Raw genomic sequence first — 17,923 nt, 5'->3', positions numbered from 1 at the left:
TTAACCTCACAACAGCAATATTTGCCTATCAAAACGTGTGTTTACTGTAAATCTCTAATAGATTATGTAGGCTTTTCTGTTTCCTGCAGCTCCTTGGAATGCAGAAACATTTTTATTTCTTTGTCTGAGAAATTCTGGTTACCACAGTCCACTATCAGAACTCTCTAAATTTGCTGCCCATAATAGTAGAATAATTTCAAGATGGCACTATTAGTTTCTAAAAACTTTAAAAAATTGTTCTAATGAGGTGTATTAGAAGCTTCCCTCCTCTATAATTACAATCATCTTCATAGGAATTTTGGTGTTACCTCTTAAGTTAGAGCAGTAAGAGCATCCCTCAGGTGTTGCAAGCCTGTAATTGAAAGCATATTTTGTTCAGGAATTTTCAGCTCCTACTTGTCCTTTTTTTTGCACAGCATCTGTCAATTTGTCACCTGGAAAGTATTAAGAAACTACTGTTTTAGTTGGGCTGTTCTTTTATAAACAGCCTCTTAAAATCCCAAGTATCCTCTTTTCTTTCATGAGACATGATTGATATTGTTTTTACTATAGACACATAATTTACTGACCGCATTTAGGTTTTTTCCCCTGATTCTCCATTACATGAATATAGTGAAATGACAAGATTTTTCCAGATCAAATATCTGCAGCAATGCAGTGCAGCTCTTCATATTGAGTATCCCCAGACAGCTTGAATCTGTGAGTCCAGAGATAAATAATAAGAAGGAAAAAGAAACCATATAATGATGAAAACAATATTATATCTTTTACAGTAAGCTGGATAATTCCTATTTAAAGAGAGTTTCTTGCCCAACTGCCATCAAAGAGGTGCAGTCTGCAAGAAATATCAGCAGAAATTCTACACCAGTGATAGCTCTAATCTAGTTTGTTTAAGCACAGAAAAGCAATACATGGAAGCTCCGCTTCCATGAAAATTTTGCAATGCATAACTGGGATTCTGAGTACTGAGGAGGTTCAGTCCTGATCCCAGCATACCCACAGGAAAGATTATACCTGCATCACTTACATTGACCTGCTCTGGAATCAAAACTTCTTTTGCTGAGTAGCTAAGCCAGAGACAATGGAAGGAAAAGTAAATATACCAGGCCATGGAATTGCTTGATAGATACAAGGAACAGGCCAATGGCAGTCAGCAAGGAAAGTGGAAAATGAACCTAAACCAAAATGAATTGATGAAGTAGTGGCAGAAAGGGCAATATTTTACCCAAAGTCTACAACATGGGCACCTTACATTGTGGATGTCAGCAGAAACTGTGCAGTTGATCAGTGTGACACCAAGCTTTATGGCCTGAAGAAAGAATTTTACAGGCAACTCTTTTTCCCTTGATAATATCTCTTTAGACATGATTGTGTCCATCTCAGCTGCTTGAGGATTCATGTAGCATACTCTGATCTTAGTCCATTTAGGGAAGTTGATAATAATAACCAAAATAAAGAATTATGCCTTTCTTGGAATGTATCATTATTTTCCATTCCATTGTGAAAGAAGGAAAACTGTGTCTCCTCTGCAGGAAGAAACTGGGATTCATTGTACTTTTTAAAAACATTAAAATAAGTAGTAGATCATATTTTTGTCTAATGTGAATTTACACTTGAGAGTATAGAAGAGTTTGTTTATTGCTGAAAACCTAGCCTAAAAGGTATAATGCACATACTATATAAACATAGGTATTATATGTTCCTTATTAATGTTTCTCTAGAAAGGTTTGGTGTCTGGACAGCCAATAACTGAAGTTCAATTTAGTTATTAGCAGCCACATGAGCATGTAAACATCTAATCCAGAATCTCTGAAACTACATTAATCTGAAAGCCTCAAATATCCTTCATTCTAATCTCATTATTGTCAGCCTTTGAAATTATTAATGTCTGGGATATGAGCCAATTTAATCCCCAGTTGAACCCAACACTAGATTCAAAAGAAAAACAGCAATATCTATTATGCCATTATGCCATCAATTATTAATGATCCCTTTTGCTAAATGACGAGCACACTTACTGCATGTATTGTCCTGAAGATGGAAAATCTCCCACCATGTATAGGCCTAACAAATTAATTCAATCAGCATGTATAAAATGAATTAAATGGACCAAACTTCTTCCTTCACTTGGCAGAAGCTGCTGAGTTGTGCTCCTGTAGAGAGAAGCAACCTCTTCTGTATGTTGTTAGTGCTTATGATTCTGCCCGCTCAAAAGTGAAGATTTAGTCACGAAGTTGCATTTTAAGTTAAATCCACTGACAAAAATGAGAGCTGAATCTTACCCTATATAGTGTCTCATTGTCGTATCAAAATGGATGTAAGTAGAACTATGGAAAAACTTGAGAGGTAAAGGAGGAATAAAAGTATTTTTATAAGACTGGAAGATTAGGGATACAAATTCTCTACCTTGCATGCAATGGTACAAAGAATAAATATGCTGTGTCTATGCAGATCTCAAGCCCCTTGTGCACTGAAGTGTTGAAAGAAAACACTCATGTCATTCTATCAGACCAAGGTCACACCTTGCTTCTTCTACTGCCATGAGGAAGCACAGTTGCTTAATCTTTTTCTGTAGGCAAATATTAATTGTAAGACCAATGCAAAGACTGACACAAAATTATCGGTAAGAAAAATTTTAGCATCTTAAAGAACATGCCCAAGCATATTGCTAAACACAAGGGTTCTGCTGGACTTACTAAATTGGAGGCTATTTGATACAACCTTTAAGGAAACCACCCTTGTCAAGATCGTTTGGAAGCTTTATGAGGCAAAGTATGTGAGGAAAACTGTCTCTTTAGAATGACAAGTGGCTGCAGTACCAGACAATGTTGGAAAGAAATTAAGTGGAGCAGAATAAACATGAAAATGTAAAGAAAAAACAATGTAAGAATATAGTTCTGAGAGGAAAGGTGTAAGGGAGAAATATAAGTGAAAATATTTAGCAGAGGGAATTTTCATAATCATGGGAGAAAAAAGATTTAAGAAGTGCTGATGAGTCACCCTTCAGACTCACCAGTACAGTAGAATTTGGGGGTTCAATATGAATTGGTGATATATTGGTATACTGGGGCTGTGGCAAAGTGAAAGTGGTTCTGCACAGCTGCACTGGGGTGTATTACAACTACTCTGTGTGTTTATGCTTGTAAGTATATCAGAAGAAATTTTATTGAATAAACAACTCTGAACCTCTTGTACCTTTACTTTGTGCTGTGATTAGTTCAACACTTATTGCAAACCTATCTGATCTCAATTTTTGTTTACTCTTGTATTTTGTCACTATGACACTTATAATTATAGGCTCTTGAGTTCTTTCTCTTGTTGTTTGCTCTTCTGCTAAACACAATATTAGCCCTTCAGAAATGCATTTATTTCTACTAGCTAGCTACGAACCACTTATTAGCCATGTCACAATGAGTAGTCTCCAATTAGTCCATCCATTAATTGTTCTTTGTTTAGACCACCATTGCATAGTCTATGGTCAGTGATACCATCTGAGAGCATTTGAGTTTTTATGAAAAAAAAACAAACAAAAAAAAACCCCAGTCTTGCCCAAGTGGTGCAGAAATCATACACTGGAATAATCATTAGACAGGATTACAACCTTGCACTCCTACAGCTTCCATCTCACTTCCACCATCTGCTAATTGCTGCCAGCCACAGCTGAGTCTGGCACAAGCAGCTGCAGGGTGACAGAGGCTGTGGTGCCATGCAGAGTTTGTTCAAAGCAATCAGAAAAGATGTTCTGGGACTGAGGCCCCAAGATCTTATAACTGCCACTGGTGATCCAAAGCAGAGGGCATGTCCATGCTGGGAAAAGTATTTCCAGAATCTTGATATTTTAAAGTAACACAGATCATTGAAATTTTGCAATCTGCCTCATATTTTTGCTGAAAACCCCACAACTGCAAAGATAAAAATGGTTTACTTCTAATTTGAAAGAGAGGACTCAATGGGATCTTAATTTTGGCCAGTAGTATTTCTACCAGAACAAACATGGAATTACCTTGACTGGTTCCTTCAATTTCCTTTCAGAGCAAAGGAGCAAATGACTTCATTCACATTTGACAGATAACTTGACTTAAACTATTCAATATCATCAGGTGTATAAATGGTTAATAGATTGTAATATGAAGCAAAAATGTGATAATGTTATTTGAGGTAAGTCATAGAAATAAAGATGCTACAGATGTAATGGCCATGGAGAGCCTGTGTGAGCTCTCCAAAATTTATATAGTGGTTTAGCACTGATAGCCCTGTTTTCCTTTAACTTTTCTAGGTATATACTTTATAATAGATACAAAATATGGTTTACCTGTCCTAAATTATCTGTGTATTTATGCTGCATTTAGTGGCATTATGTTTGCAGCCTATGTCTTTGTTCAGACTGGTCTTTTCTCACTTGCTATGGATCTCATGTTAGCTTTTCAATTACAGATTTCAGGGATTGCTGGTTTATCTTTGAATGTGACTCAGCAATTCATGAATACATAACCTTGTCAGAACAGCTGGAGCATGTCTCTTACCTTCTCTGTGGGATGTGCCAAAGACTTTTTTCACAAAGTGAGAATTTGTTAAAGTGTTACTCCAATGCAATAAAAATCACCATACAGAACTGACCTTGGAGGTGGTATTTTAAAGAATTTTTAAAGTCTTTAACGATACATTTAGTTCTGAAGGCCTTTAGAAAAGACTGGTAATCTGAAGGTAACCAGAACTCTGTCTTAAACTTATTAATTTTAAATTTAGAAACATTCTGTTTAATAGAAAATTGAGGACAACTGAATTGAGAACATTTTACAAGGAAATGCTCTAATTTTTCAGGAGTTATTTTGGTATTGTTCAACAGCATTTTTCCTTTCATCAGTGAATTTGCAGTGGTGTTGGCACAAGATGTTGCTTGTACTTACCCAGCAGCTGAATCCCAAACTGCCATGGCTTAAAGCCAAGCATGAATGACTTCACTGCCACTCATACCTGAGCTTGCTGCAATTAGGACCAAATTTTTCATTTGTAAAAGGGAGTTTTAATGGTGTCACTGTCAACTATCAGACAGATCTGTTAATAAGGCATTTCCAGCATTTCTTGTAACCTACCATAGGTATCAAAAATGAACTTGTTCTGAATTGTGACTCTCTTTCAGTCATACTCTGATAGCTCCACTGACACATCCTGAGTGTAGGTGACAGCAGGATCAAGAATTTTCCAGCAAAAATCTGTCCAGCTCAAAACTTGTCTTTGCTTATTTTTGCATCTTTTCCTCTTCCACCTGCAAGAACATTCCTTCTCATAAGTGGTTTACCAGTACCAAAAAGGAATGCCACAGAAGGTAGCATATGCCAGATTCCACTCCAGACAAGACAATTCACACACCTGCCAGTGTCATCTCTGAGTTAAAAATGACAAAAGTGATTTCTGCCTTCCATTGTCTTCAATTCCAGTAGCAATACCAGTATTAATATTATCATCACTGCAGCTTTTCAGAAGGTCAGGTTCTAATCTAAGCTTTTTCCTAAGGCAGTAAAACAAATTGCACTCGTCTCCCTTTTTGTAGATTTAGAGTCTGCATATGAGCCAAGAGCACTTTCCCTGGTGGGAGAGGGCATGGTAAGCACAGCAAAGATAAACTGACAAAATATAAATAATATTTGGAAAGTTATACTAATTCTCAAAACTCAACGAATGAAATTCTCAAAACTCAGCGAATGAAAAATAAAGCAGTTCACACAGGGTACTTTTTAAACCTAGCAATTTTTATTCCAAATTGTATATGATATGTAAAGGTTTTGATTTGCAATGCTATTAGTATTTTCAGCAGCTCCTACTAACATTCTAATTAAGGATAGACATGCATCTAAATAAATTAGTTTAGGTGAAATAGCAGCTTACAATACATACATAAGACACAAAAATACGACTTCTAGACACTGCAGGAAACTTTTCCACCCATATTTTACATTGGAAAACCTAAAAGTGTTTTAAGGTTTGCATTCCTAGATTTTACCAGAATTTTTTTCTATATAATTCTCCCCTGCAAAATTTTATGAGTTTTTTCTTTTTCTGATTGTGCATCTATGACTGCAAATAAGGAGTAACAAAGTAGAAAGTTGAGCTTTAGATCAAATCTTAACTGGAAGCAATTGAATAGTCTATAAAAATGTCTGTCAGGCTGGTGAAGAAGTAATACAGTAAAAAAAATTGTAATTTTGTTGCTAAGGGTGAGTATACAAAGATTTATTTGGGAATAATTTCACTGAACAAAGGTTAAAAGTGCTGTATATTTTACCTGGTATAGATATCATACCTATGGATCTCATTTCTTTCTGTTTTGGATCTCCAGCAAAGATATGTCACATTATTAACTACTTTAAAAAATACTTCAGAATGTAAAACCTATTCAAGTAGTTTTTATTTATATGCTCCTTTTTTATAGAACAAAGGTTTAAATTCAACACCAGAGTATATCAAGTAATGCCTCTGATGCCATTAAAACACATATTTTAATTTAATTGCAAGGTAGACTAAGAGTACTAGAGGGCATGCATTAGTAGAAGTAGCTACTGGAAGCAGCCCAAATAATAGAACACCTAAAGGTAATTGCAAGAGAAATGAATCCATGTAAGAAGTAAAATACTTAAAGCATTCCCTGGTGTGAAAGTCCTCTAGCTGTAATGGTGATAGCAAGTGCTCCTGTAGTACTTATTCTGTATATTTTCAAACATCAGATAAGATAAATGGAAATGTCTTTTTGTTCATTGACAGTATTGTCCCTTCTGACTGAAACATTTTACTCAAGTTTGAAATTTTAACCCCACTGACATGAAATCATAGTTTTCTGTCATCATGTCAGTGACCCACATTAATGTTACAGAAGCATTGTAGAGCAGCAGCACCTGACTTCTAGTTTTTGTAAAATAAACCTTTGTGGAAATTGGGCCAACAGCATAAATTTAGCACAGACCTTACTGTTGGATGCTTTATCAGAAAAATGCTTATCTTGAAAGCTTACTGCATGCCCCAGACAAGCCATGAAATACCTGGAAGGATTAATTTTTTGGTATACCACTTCTAGTCTAACAGTATGATGTAAAAGGAAACTCTGGGGAAATTTATTTATGTTACAAAATAATTAATTTTTAACAATTTGAATTACACTCTTTGTAGAATTATATTATATTTAGTAATAAAGAAAATTATCCAGTACTTGGCAAATTATGAAGATGATTTTACTTCCTTTGGTCACATGAAGTAGATCTTATACAAAAAAACATTTCAACAAATACCAGAGTTGTTATTCAACTATAGTTGTTATTCTAATGAGCTGGTACTTGAATGTAGGCAAGACTGGAAAGTTCATAAAGACCTAATTTTACAGTTTTCTTCAGGCACAGACTCTGAAAGTTCAAATTCCTAATTTCTGCTCCCTCTTCCCTTGTGTCTTGTAGCAAGCACTACCTTCTTCACACTAAAGTGCATGTTCAATTTAACAATGTAGCAATTAACAACTACAAAAACATTTTAAAAATCCCAATTAAAGACAGTTATTATTAGCTCTATATTTACCTGTGTATGAGTAGAAATCAGATCCCTTACAGAAAAATGTGGTTTGTATTTGGCTTCCTCCTTTGTTCTTCATCAAAATGTCTTCTCTACTGCTAAAAAAATTAGCTTGTTGTAGTGTCATTTGCAATTCAGGTGAGTTCTTGCAGAAATGTTTCTTTTCTACAGTGACTAGTATCTCTGTTTAACATATTGATCATGCAGAATTTCTGACAAGTTTAGAATGAAAATTATGAAAACCTATTATCCTGGTTTTATAATTTTTTTGTTTACTTTCTTATTCCAAGTGAAATGTTTCCTCATGGCACATATGGAATTCACAGAATAAAAATTATGGAATGGTTTCCATGGGTAGAGACATTAAAGATCATCTAATGGCAACCCTGCTGTCATGAGCTTTCCTCTAGACCAGGCTGCTCAAAGCCCCACCCAACCATGCCTTGAATGTTTCCAGGAGTGGTGCATCCACTTCTCTGGCAACCTCTTCCAGCATCTGATCACCTCCACAATAAAGAATTTCCTTCTAATATCTAATCTAAATCTACTCTTTTTCAGTTTAAAGCCATTCGCCTTTGTTCTGTCACTACAAGCCCTTGTAAAAAGCCCCTCTCTATCTTTCATTTAGGTCCTTTAGGTAGGACAATATATCCACTACTAAATGGAAAGGTATTCACACTCACAGCAACAGAGGAGTGGCAAAATGATAATACTCTTATATATTTTCTGTTTTAAATTTTGAATTTTGTTAGCCTGTGTCCTGAGCTGAAATTACCATGAAGTTCTACTGAATCCTTTCCATTTTACCTGTTACAGCTGCTTGAAGAATCATCCCAAAAGTGGAAATTGGCCTGTGTCAATTGGACTTTGTTCATTCTTTAAAAGGCTGGAAAAATTCTGTTTAAATTTTGAGAGAAAAACATGAGAATCTTCTGGAGAGGAGCCATGACAGTTTCCTGACCCAGATGATAAAGAAGCCAAGGAGTTGCGATGTTCTGCTGGATCAGAAGGCTCAGAAAAAAGTGCTCATTGGAATTGCAAATGTTGGAGGCAGCCTTGGCTGCAGTGACCATGAGATATTGGAGTTTGGAATTCAGAGAAGAGGGAGTAGAGCAAAAAACAAGTTCACAACCCTAGAGTTCAGATGGCAGAGGCCAAATCCTTGGCCTCTTTAGGGATCTGGTTGGGAGAGCCCCATGGCATAATGCTGTGGAGAAAGGAGGGTCCCAAGAAAGTTGGTTCATATTCAAAGCTAACCTGCAAGTCCTATCAGGGTGATTGGGCACTGCAACAAGTTTCTCTGAGAAAATTAATATCTGCATTGTTGAAGATATTCAAAAGGAGTCTAGACACGGTCTATGTGTCCTGCTTAAGCAGTGGTATTAGATAAGATGACCTCCAGAGGTCCCTTCCAACCTCAGCCATTCTTTGATTCTACAATTCTGAGATTCTGTGAATTGATACATAAGAATTAGAAACAATTTAATTGACCTAATTTTTAAAATATACTCAAGATGCATGCAGGATAATAAATTAAATAAGACAAATATCAATCTTGAACTGTCCACACTATTCCCTTCCAAACTATCCTGTAATCCTGTATTTGATATTTGGGTGATTTTATGCTGAGAATTAGTAGCTCTTTCTAAAAGACAAAAATATATCCATAATCTGCAGCATCTAGACAAAGTGATCTATTCTCTTTTTAACACCAGTTATCCTCCAAATGGAATTGAAGCAGGGAGATAATCAGAAAGTAGAACTACAGCTGTGTTTGGTATATGGCTAATCAAAGAAAGAAACTGTTTGCTTTGATTCTTATCCTGCTGTCCTGTAAAGAATTAATGCAAGCAGCTGACACTCTGAGCATTTACTTTGTAAATGGGGAAATAAAGGAAAAAGACAAAAATCATAGCACAATTGCAACTGTCCCTGAAAAACGGAGTAGCCTAAGCAGCAATGTATTTCCTCAGGTTTCAAAGTTTGAAAAACAAAACAAAAAAAATACATCTCAGCAGAGTTATTAATGCTCTTTATAACTTTTTTCATGGCTAAGATTTCTCATATGTAAAAATTCACCTTTAAATTATGTAAAACTTCCCTACACAGTGAAAATAATTCCAGAAACCTGACAGCAGTAGCAACGAATACTTCTGCATGGTGGACATATGCATAGATACTGATAAAGTCAATCTGAACTCTTCTCTTAATCCTTCCTGAGGCATTATATATTTATTATTCAAACTGGAACTGTGCAGTCTCCTAGGCAAAAGGGTCTATTATTCTGTGCATATGTTTGTATTTGTGTATGCATGTAAATATATAAATAAACCACAGAAGAAACTAGGGCTCACCGTTCCAAAGACTAAACGTTCCAAAACTCCTTGGCAGTCAGCAGACCAGATGTATGTACTTTTAAATTTTTTTTTGTTATTGTTGTTTTTTTTAAAGAAATGAGATGTTTAAAAACAAACAATCCCATTGTCTGGAGAATATGATCCCATTTCCAAGGTGTAGCAGAGAAATGCATAGCTGCTTGTAACACCTATTTTTAGGCACTCAAAATTTGCTGTTGTAAATTGTCTGTGTACCAGTGGAAGGTAGAGAACTGTACATCCAGAAGGAAATTAAGGCCCTAGTGCAGACAGACTAACAAGGTTTTGAGTTGAAGTAGCTCCATATCGTGCACTCTGTTCTATAAGCTGTATTTTTTTTGTGTTTTTTTTCATCAAATATATGCCTGATTTTTTTTTACTAGGGCAATAGATGATTAAGGCAGTATATACCATGAAAGAAGACAATATCTAATGAATTACTCCAAGTAAGAGCTGTAATAGAGAGATTCTTGCAGCCTGAACTCCTGCCACAATATACCTGTCAGGCTCCTGAGGGCACTATTAGGCTACATTAGCCCTGATCAGTACATATTATAGCCATCAAATTTTATAGGCTTTTCAGTAACTACAAAGAAAGTTCTGACACCTTCACTGTTTCATACCTATTTTGGAGTGCTAGAGACCATCTGGCATGTCAAGAGAAGAAACTGGGGTGTGGCAGGGGCTGCAGACTTGGGCTCTGTCTGGTCTGAGATTGAAGAGAATTTAAGAGCAAGGTCTAAGGATGTTGCCTAGTGATCTTTTTTCCTAGCCCAGACTGTGCCCATGCCTGGGCTCCAAGTATTGCGCTCATCATCAGTGTAGGCTCCTGATGTACCTGACATGCCAGTGGTGCTCTCCCACAGCCCCAAATCACTGAGTCTCTGCACCCTGATCCTCACACCAGGGCAGTGGCTCCCAGCTCCACTGCTGCTCCCCCAGCAGCCAGGGCAGTTCATGGCCTCCCCTCCTCTCCCCCAGCCACCACCATGGCCTGCCAGGGTGCCCGAGCTGTGGAAGACAGTCTCCATTCCCAGGGGGATTGGAAGCAGTTGATGATCCCCTCCTGGAGAGGAGCTGCAGGATCCACAGGTGACAAGTGCTGGTGCTGTGTCAGCCATAAGGACATGTCACCCAGGCCTTTGGGTCACGGGTGGGCTAAGACTGTGGATATTAGAGTATGGATGTCAGAAAGAGCAGCCTGCAGAAGGTCTGTGGAGTGGGATGGGCTTCAGGAGACAGTGGCACACACCGTGTTAGAACGGAATATTTTTGTACTTGTGCATGCTGAGCTGCCTTGGACAGTGGATGGTCAATTGCTCTTTCCTTTATTTATGGGCAGAAAAAGTCATGACCAATGTAACTGGACTTTATTATTATTTTTTCTTCTAGAAAACCTAATAAACCTCCTGCAGTAGGTTAAGTACAGCCCCTGAGAGCAGCTCCTGGGGCTGGCTCCTGTAAAGCATAAAATTTTCTCTTTCAGCAGTGTGGTCAGAGTTACCCATTAAGCCCTGAAGCCTCTAAGACCCTTAATACAAAATAAACAGAGAGAAGTCCCCTTTAAGATCAGTTTTCTTGCTTTTTGCAACAATGTAGAGATGTGTTAAGCATTGCAGATATCTCTGAACTGTTTGTCAGGGATGAAATTGTGACTTCTCATTACCTCCATCTCCATTAACAGGCTTTTAAGAGAATCAGAGCTTGAGAAGTATGTGAAACATTTTTTTTCTTCCCCATAAAATGTCTTAGCTCGCATTTAATTTTATCCATGATTATTTACAATAAAATTACTTTCATCTACCTATAAATCCTTACCTGGTACATTCTTTTTCCAAATTGCTTTATTAATCCTTAGTTATTATTAATTAGAAATGGCACAAACAGCACAATCATTTTCTTAACTCTGGCCAACAGCTGGGCTTTAATAGACTGCAAAGCATGACTTTGGTATCAGAATTTTATTTCTCCTCTGCATTAGCAATGTCACATGGTTACAGAAGGCAAAAAAAGATAAAAGAGATCTATTTCTGAGTGTCGTTTTTAACTATATAGAGACAATATTTTATTATAACTATAATGGATTAAAACTCGTGGCGCATTCTGCAGAAATAATGCAGGCAGACAAAGCAGTTACAGCTTTGTATTCAAAATTATTAGTTGGGGATTTTTTACAATTTTTTATAACCCTCTACCATAAGTATAAGTTTACTTGTGTGCTATTGGCAATATTGGTCTCTCTATGCCATATTTGTGGGACCCACAGATTATATGACATGTGAAACAAATTATGTGACTTCTCTGCAGTGACAATTGATCTGGTAAAATATTTATGTTTAACAGTACAAGTTACAGGTAATTGCTTGGTTTGGAAAGAGCATGATTTTTCCGTGGATACTCTTCATGTGTTTGCTGACTGTACTTTGACTTCTTTTAGCCACCTGTTGGAAGTCTTACCAATGATATAAGAGTCATGTAAATTAAATATCAGGGATGGAGGCGCTTTCAGTTTCTGCATCTAAATAGTAAGCAGAAGAGTGGAAGTATGCTGATAACACTGAAAATATTTGAAAATTTGCATTCTGTGCATATCACAAAATGAGTGGTTTTTTCCCCTGAACAACAGTGTTATTCCTTTTAATGATATTTTGCATCCAGACTGTTAACCCACAGGGTAAAACTGAGACTAGTTTCCTAGCTGATATTACCATATTCTCAAGTTCACTGTATATCCTGCTTCAAAACAGAAAAGAATTAAAGAATTCTGATCTTCTTCTCTGTCCAAGCGTTTGTAGAAGGTGCTTTGGAAATTTGAGAAAATTACCTACTACTGAATTAAAAAATGCTTTATAATTGGATATGGAGTTTTTCTTATATAATCAGGATAAAGAATATAAAACTGTACAAAACTGTATAAAAAAATCTATCATTTAGAGAAATATGAATGTACAATGTAAATGTAAGAACTATGGCCCAAGGAGTATGATAGTGATCTGATGAAAGAATTATAATGGAATCTCTCATAAAGGGATTTGTATTATTGACATCTTAGACATTTACATAAGTGTTCAAGGAAAAGAAAATGAGGACTAGTAAAAGAGATCCATTTCAGAAAATATGAGGAAACACAGTAGAAAAAAAATTATTAAAGTCTGATAAATCACTTATATATAGGAACTTGCTATTAAAACTTGTATTTCTTTTAAACAAGGAAACTTAACTATTTTAGAATAATTTTTAAAACCTTTCTATTTCATAAATTCTTAACTAAGCTAATAATTTTTATATTGGCTCAAGAAGCAGAGTTTCAGACCTGTGGCTAGGAAAAAAGTCTACTGTTGCCCCCAGCTACTTGTATGACCTTGAACAATTTCATTTTTTCTGGATTTAAGATTCTGATTCCTAAGTCTAAGGGGAACATCCTTAGTGGTAAGGTAAAGATTGTTTGTGATTTGTTGAAATGCTAAAATAATGGGTTACATGTGTCAATGCAGCTCACACATTGGAAGAATAAATACTATTTAACTATTGTTAAAAATTTTAACATTGTTAACAATTAAAGTTAATTTCTGCAGTGTTTTAGTTCTTCCTGTTCTTTAACCATCTTTGTAAATGCAGTCTTGGAAAGGTAACCCCTCTAAAAAAATCCTAAACAAAACCAGCTTCTTTCTTCTACCCACAAATTGGCAGATTGTCATTCACAGAGGCCAATCATATTGTTGGAGGGCCCAAATATTGCATCCTCCCAACACGCCTCACTCTATTTTTTATATTTTGAGTTGTACTTTCGCATGTTTTAAAACAAGTGTTGCAGATTGAGAGAGACTCACTTCCTAGCTCTGTGTCTACTGCAAGAGCAAATGTCCTGTAGAGAACCCAGTCCTTGTACAAAGCATAAATGCTCATGTGCTAAAAAGTGGATGCTCAGTATAACAGTATTTCATTGTAACAGAGATTCATGTGAATTATATACTTTTTGGCTCAATTTTTTGCTATTTAAAATAGGTCTAAAAATATTGACTTACACCTTAGATGGGGTTCTGGTGTTAAATTAGTCCACTGCATCTGGGAAGGACCAAATATTAAGAGAGGAAGGTAGGATCAGAGGTACTACAGCTACACATCAAACTCCTTTTCAGTACATACAATTTCGTGTTTTGAAAACTTGGAATAAGCTTGATGCTTTCAACCAATTATTGCTGAGTCTAAAAATGGGAATTTTTCACCATTTTTATTAAATCCACCCAAGCTATATAGAATAAAGAACCTTCTTTTTAGATACTGCCTCGTGCAGAATGCTGTAAACTGTCAGAAACACCGAACCTTATGCTGAAATGTTCCATACCTACTCTGTCCCTCTCTTGATATTTGCTATTGTGAAAAACAAAAGATGAGTAAGGCAGTTAAAAGTTATCCTGACATCACCTGCACACATACAGACAAACACACACAAAGAAAAGTAAAACAGTAGAGAAAAGAAAAGAAACGAAAAGAAGAAAGAAAAGAAAAGAAAAGAAAAGAAAAGAAAAGAAAAGAAAAGAAAAGAAAAGAAAAGAAAAGAAAAGAAAAGAAAATGTTTTCAATTATAAATAGTGAATTCTAAGAAGCAGCTGCAACATGTTTTTGAATTCTTTGTTTCTGACTGCTTTCCCTTCATGCCTTGAGCAACCAAAAGGATTAATTCTGGGTAGTTATTTAAATATAGTTACTTGCTTAAAATCCTCTGCCAAGATCAGAGAAAAGGGATTAGGATTAAACTGTTCTAATCAAAAGTAGTATGGGTTTGTTGGTTTTTTTTTCCCTGATAGAAACTCCATTCCTTCAAGAAACAAGTATTAACACTGTAGGGACTTCAGTGTTGTATACCACATATGTCTCAGTGCTAATAAATGCCAAATACAGAAAAAGGTTTTTATTTTTTTTCAATAGATGTCAGTGGATGTATTAAGAGATGTTAAGGATAACAGTAAAACACTATGTTGCAAAATAACATCAGCAATGTGTTTCAATTTTACCAGCTTGTAGAATGACTTTGACTTATTTGAATTCTTTACAGAAGTGATATACACCAAGTGTGCAACCATCTTCAGTTAGAGCTCATCCTTGGTGTGTCTGTAATTGTAATAACAGCAGTAACCAGAATGTTTTTCTGTCATGTTTACTTTGCTTCTGTAACAGATGAGAAACAACAAAATTGTAAAAATTGTATATACAAAAGATGTCAAAGTAAGGATAACATCTTAAGATCATGCAATTCCTTTAGGTCTTCACTTTCATTATTTTACACCTTTTTTTTTCTTGAAAATGGCTGCTAGCGACTATTTGCAGACATAATGATTCTTACTAAAGATGTTTAAATTCAGTCTAGGTATGTAGTTAAATATTATTATTTAGTGTGGATTATTTATTATGGATGTAAAACCACATTTTTTAATGAGGCAAAATAGATATTTTAATGATGAGTAGTGTGGACATATTTGTCTAAGCCATATTTAGAAGGATACACTGCATCTTACAGGGGTCACAGCAAGTTGATGGCTTTTTTCTTTTAAACTGGTTGAACTGCTGCAGAGATCATGTGTTACCCATTCCTCTGCAGCATGGAAATCCAGAACTAATTTCTATTTCTGTAACAAATAGAGATTTTAATGCATGGCTATAAAAATGCCATCTCTATTTAGTGCTTCCTGAAAGAGGTGTTACTGTGTTTAATCCTCCAGTCTTCTGCATGGTCTTGCACCCACAGATGCAGGTATTAAAGATGCTGCAGTCAGTTGTTCTACACTTGGAGAGGAGCACTTCCTGTAGATTATTTTCAAGTGTTCTATTGCCCATTTTTAATCAGAGAATGGTTGGTCAGCAGATAAAAGGGCAATAATGGGGATAGCTGAGGTGTTCTCATGTGTGCCCATGGAGTGAGGAAGGTTCTGGCAGGTATTAAGATGTAGTCCTTGCTAGTGTTTAGAAGTGCTTTGTGTGGTGGAAAAGATTGTCTGAGAGAGCAGAACTCGTGGAAGATAACTGTAACTATTTGTGTTGAGCATCTATGGAAAGAGAGAAATTATGCATCTCAGTGTTCTTCCTTAATATAATTATTTGTGTGGCTATAAGCCTGGTGAGTACACTATTAAATGTATCCTTCCTTTCAGAAATTAATTGTAATTTCATTGAAGATAAATACAAAATATTTACTTGTATTTATTCCATCACATTGTTGAAAAGTCTTCTAGTAGTAGATGAAACCTGACTCAGATGTTGTGGAAACATTGATTGTTGGCATCATTATTGATGAGGAAACAGAATGGAAATGAGGTTTGGAAAACATTTCCACAGAACCATGCAGCCACCCAGCAAAAGGTTGGAGGTAACTGAGATGTTGATTTCTTGGGAGCAGAAACTGTCTCTTTCCCAGCATGTATGAATCAGAGTCATGACTGGGCAGCATTAGCAGTATTAAAGCAGTAATAGTGTTGTTTACCGTCCCATTCTGTCCTGTGATAGTTGGCTAATCTGGCCTCTTGATAGCTCAGTTAAGCAGAGAAATTGGTAAAGAAGCTTTTTAGCCAGTCTTTTGTTTCTCTGAACTGGAAAGTTTCAAACAGGAAACTATTGCATTTTTCTCCAAAGTTTTGTTCTAGTGCTTTCTTGCTCTTTCTTGGGCTCTTTTTTTTTTTCCTGCCTTCCTACTGTTTCTCTCACAGAAAGTTGTACAAATGTAGCCCTTATCTGTGATGCTTAGGGGATTGCCTGAATCCTGAGGATGTCTCTTTACTGACTTTTTTTTTTTTCTTACAGGAGAGGCACAAGTTAATGCTGCTGTAAAGATCCCCTTTCTAAAAAAATGGGTCCTGATATCGTATTTTCCTTCTTTCAGCTGAATAAGAAGGAGACTCCAGTTTCTGATTTTTGGATAATACTGCTTGATTCTGTACTGCTGGGCTGTAAACATACAATTAGTGATTATTTTGTAGCATCATCTAGTTTTAGCACTGAAACAAAGCAAAAGTTTATGTACCAACAAAGTGTGTAAAAACCCCAAAAAAGTTTAGAAACAAAAATTTAAATACTTAGTAGCTGGGTACCTTTTCAGTTATTTAACCTCTTGTCTAAAACCCCATACTTTCCTCCTTTGGACCACCATTTCTCACAAAATATCTTCTTACCACTGCCCTCTGCTCTGACTAATTTTTTCTGGCATTTCTTAGGGAGGCTCCTTCGGAGATAGGCTTTGGGATACAAATGAAACTGCCTTTCATTGTTCTTTGGGAAGCCATGTGCTCTCTTTTTAGGGTTCCTGTCAGTCCTACTGGGCAAACAGATCAGAAATAGCAGAGATTTTTGTTTATACTTAGGTGTACTTTGCTTCTGCATGAGTGGTCCCTTGATGTTTTGATATGTTCTGAATCTCTGGGAAAATATTGGCAGAAGTCATATAATTTAACTGAATGGCTTAGTTAATGTTAGTTTGTTATTTGGTAAGGGCATGAAGAGGAAATCTGCCTTTCCCATCTTTTGCTACAAGTTCATGTCACATAAACAGATATTTTGTTTGCTATATTATGCTTTATGCCAGAAAATGTCTTCTTTTGTTTGTCTAAAATGAAGGATGATACCTTAATCTGTGACTATAAGCAATACTATTCTTCCTCCTCTTTTCTGTATAGTACAATTCTAATTAAATTAAACAAATAAAAGCAAATAAGGGGTCACTTATGCCCTCTGCCCTCACATTTGTAACCCATTGGGTGAAGGAGAGTCATACAAAGTAACTTTTTTTTACTGTCTGCTGTCCCCTGTCAAAGGACAAAAAAAAAAAAAAATAGCAGCAGTCTCTAGAGAAAGAGAAAGATATAGGACATAGTTTAGCTGCTATGGACTTCCTTTGACAAAGTAACTGATCTCATAATGCAGAGAAGAAGATGTCTCAGTCTTCCCTTCAATGGAACAAGTGTACCTATAAAAAGCTTTTCCTTGGGTCGGGTGGTTGTAACTTG

This window comes from Passer domesticus, chromosome 1, assembly GCF_036417665.1.
Source record: "Passer domesticus isolate bPasDom1 chromosome 1, bPasDom1.hap1, whole genome shotgun sequence".
NCBI lineage: Eukaryota > Metazoa > Chordata > Aves > Passeriformes > Passeridae > Passer > Passer domesticus.
This window is presented reverse-complemented; position numbering follows the sequence as displayed.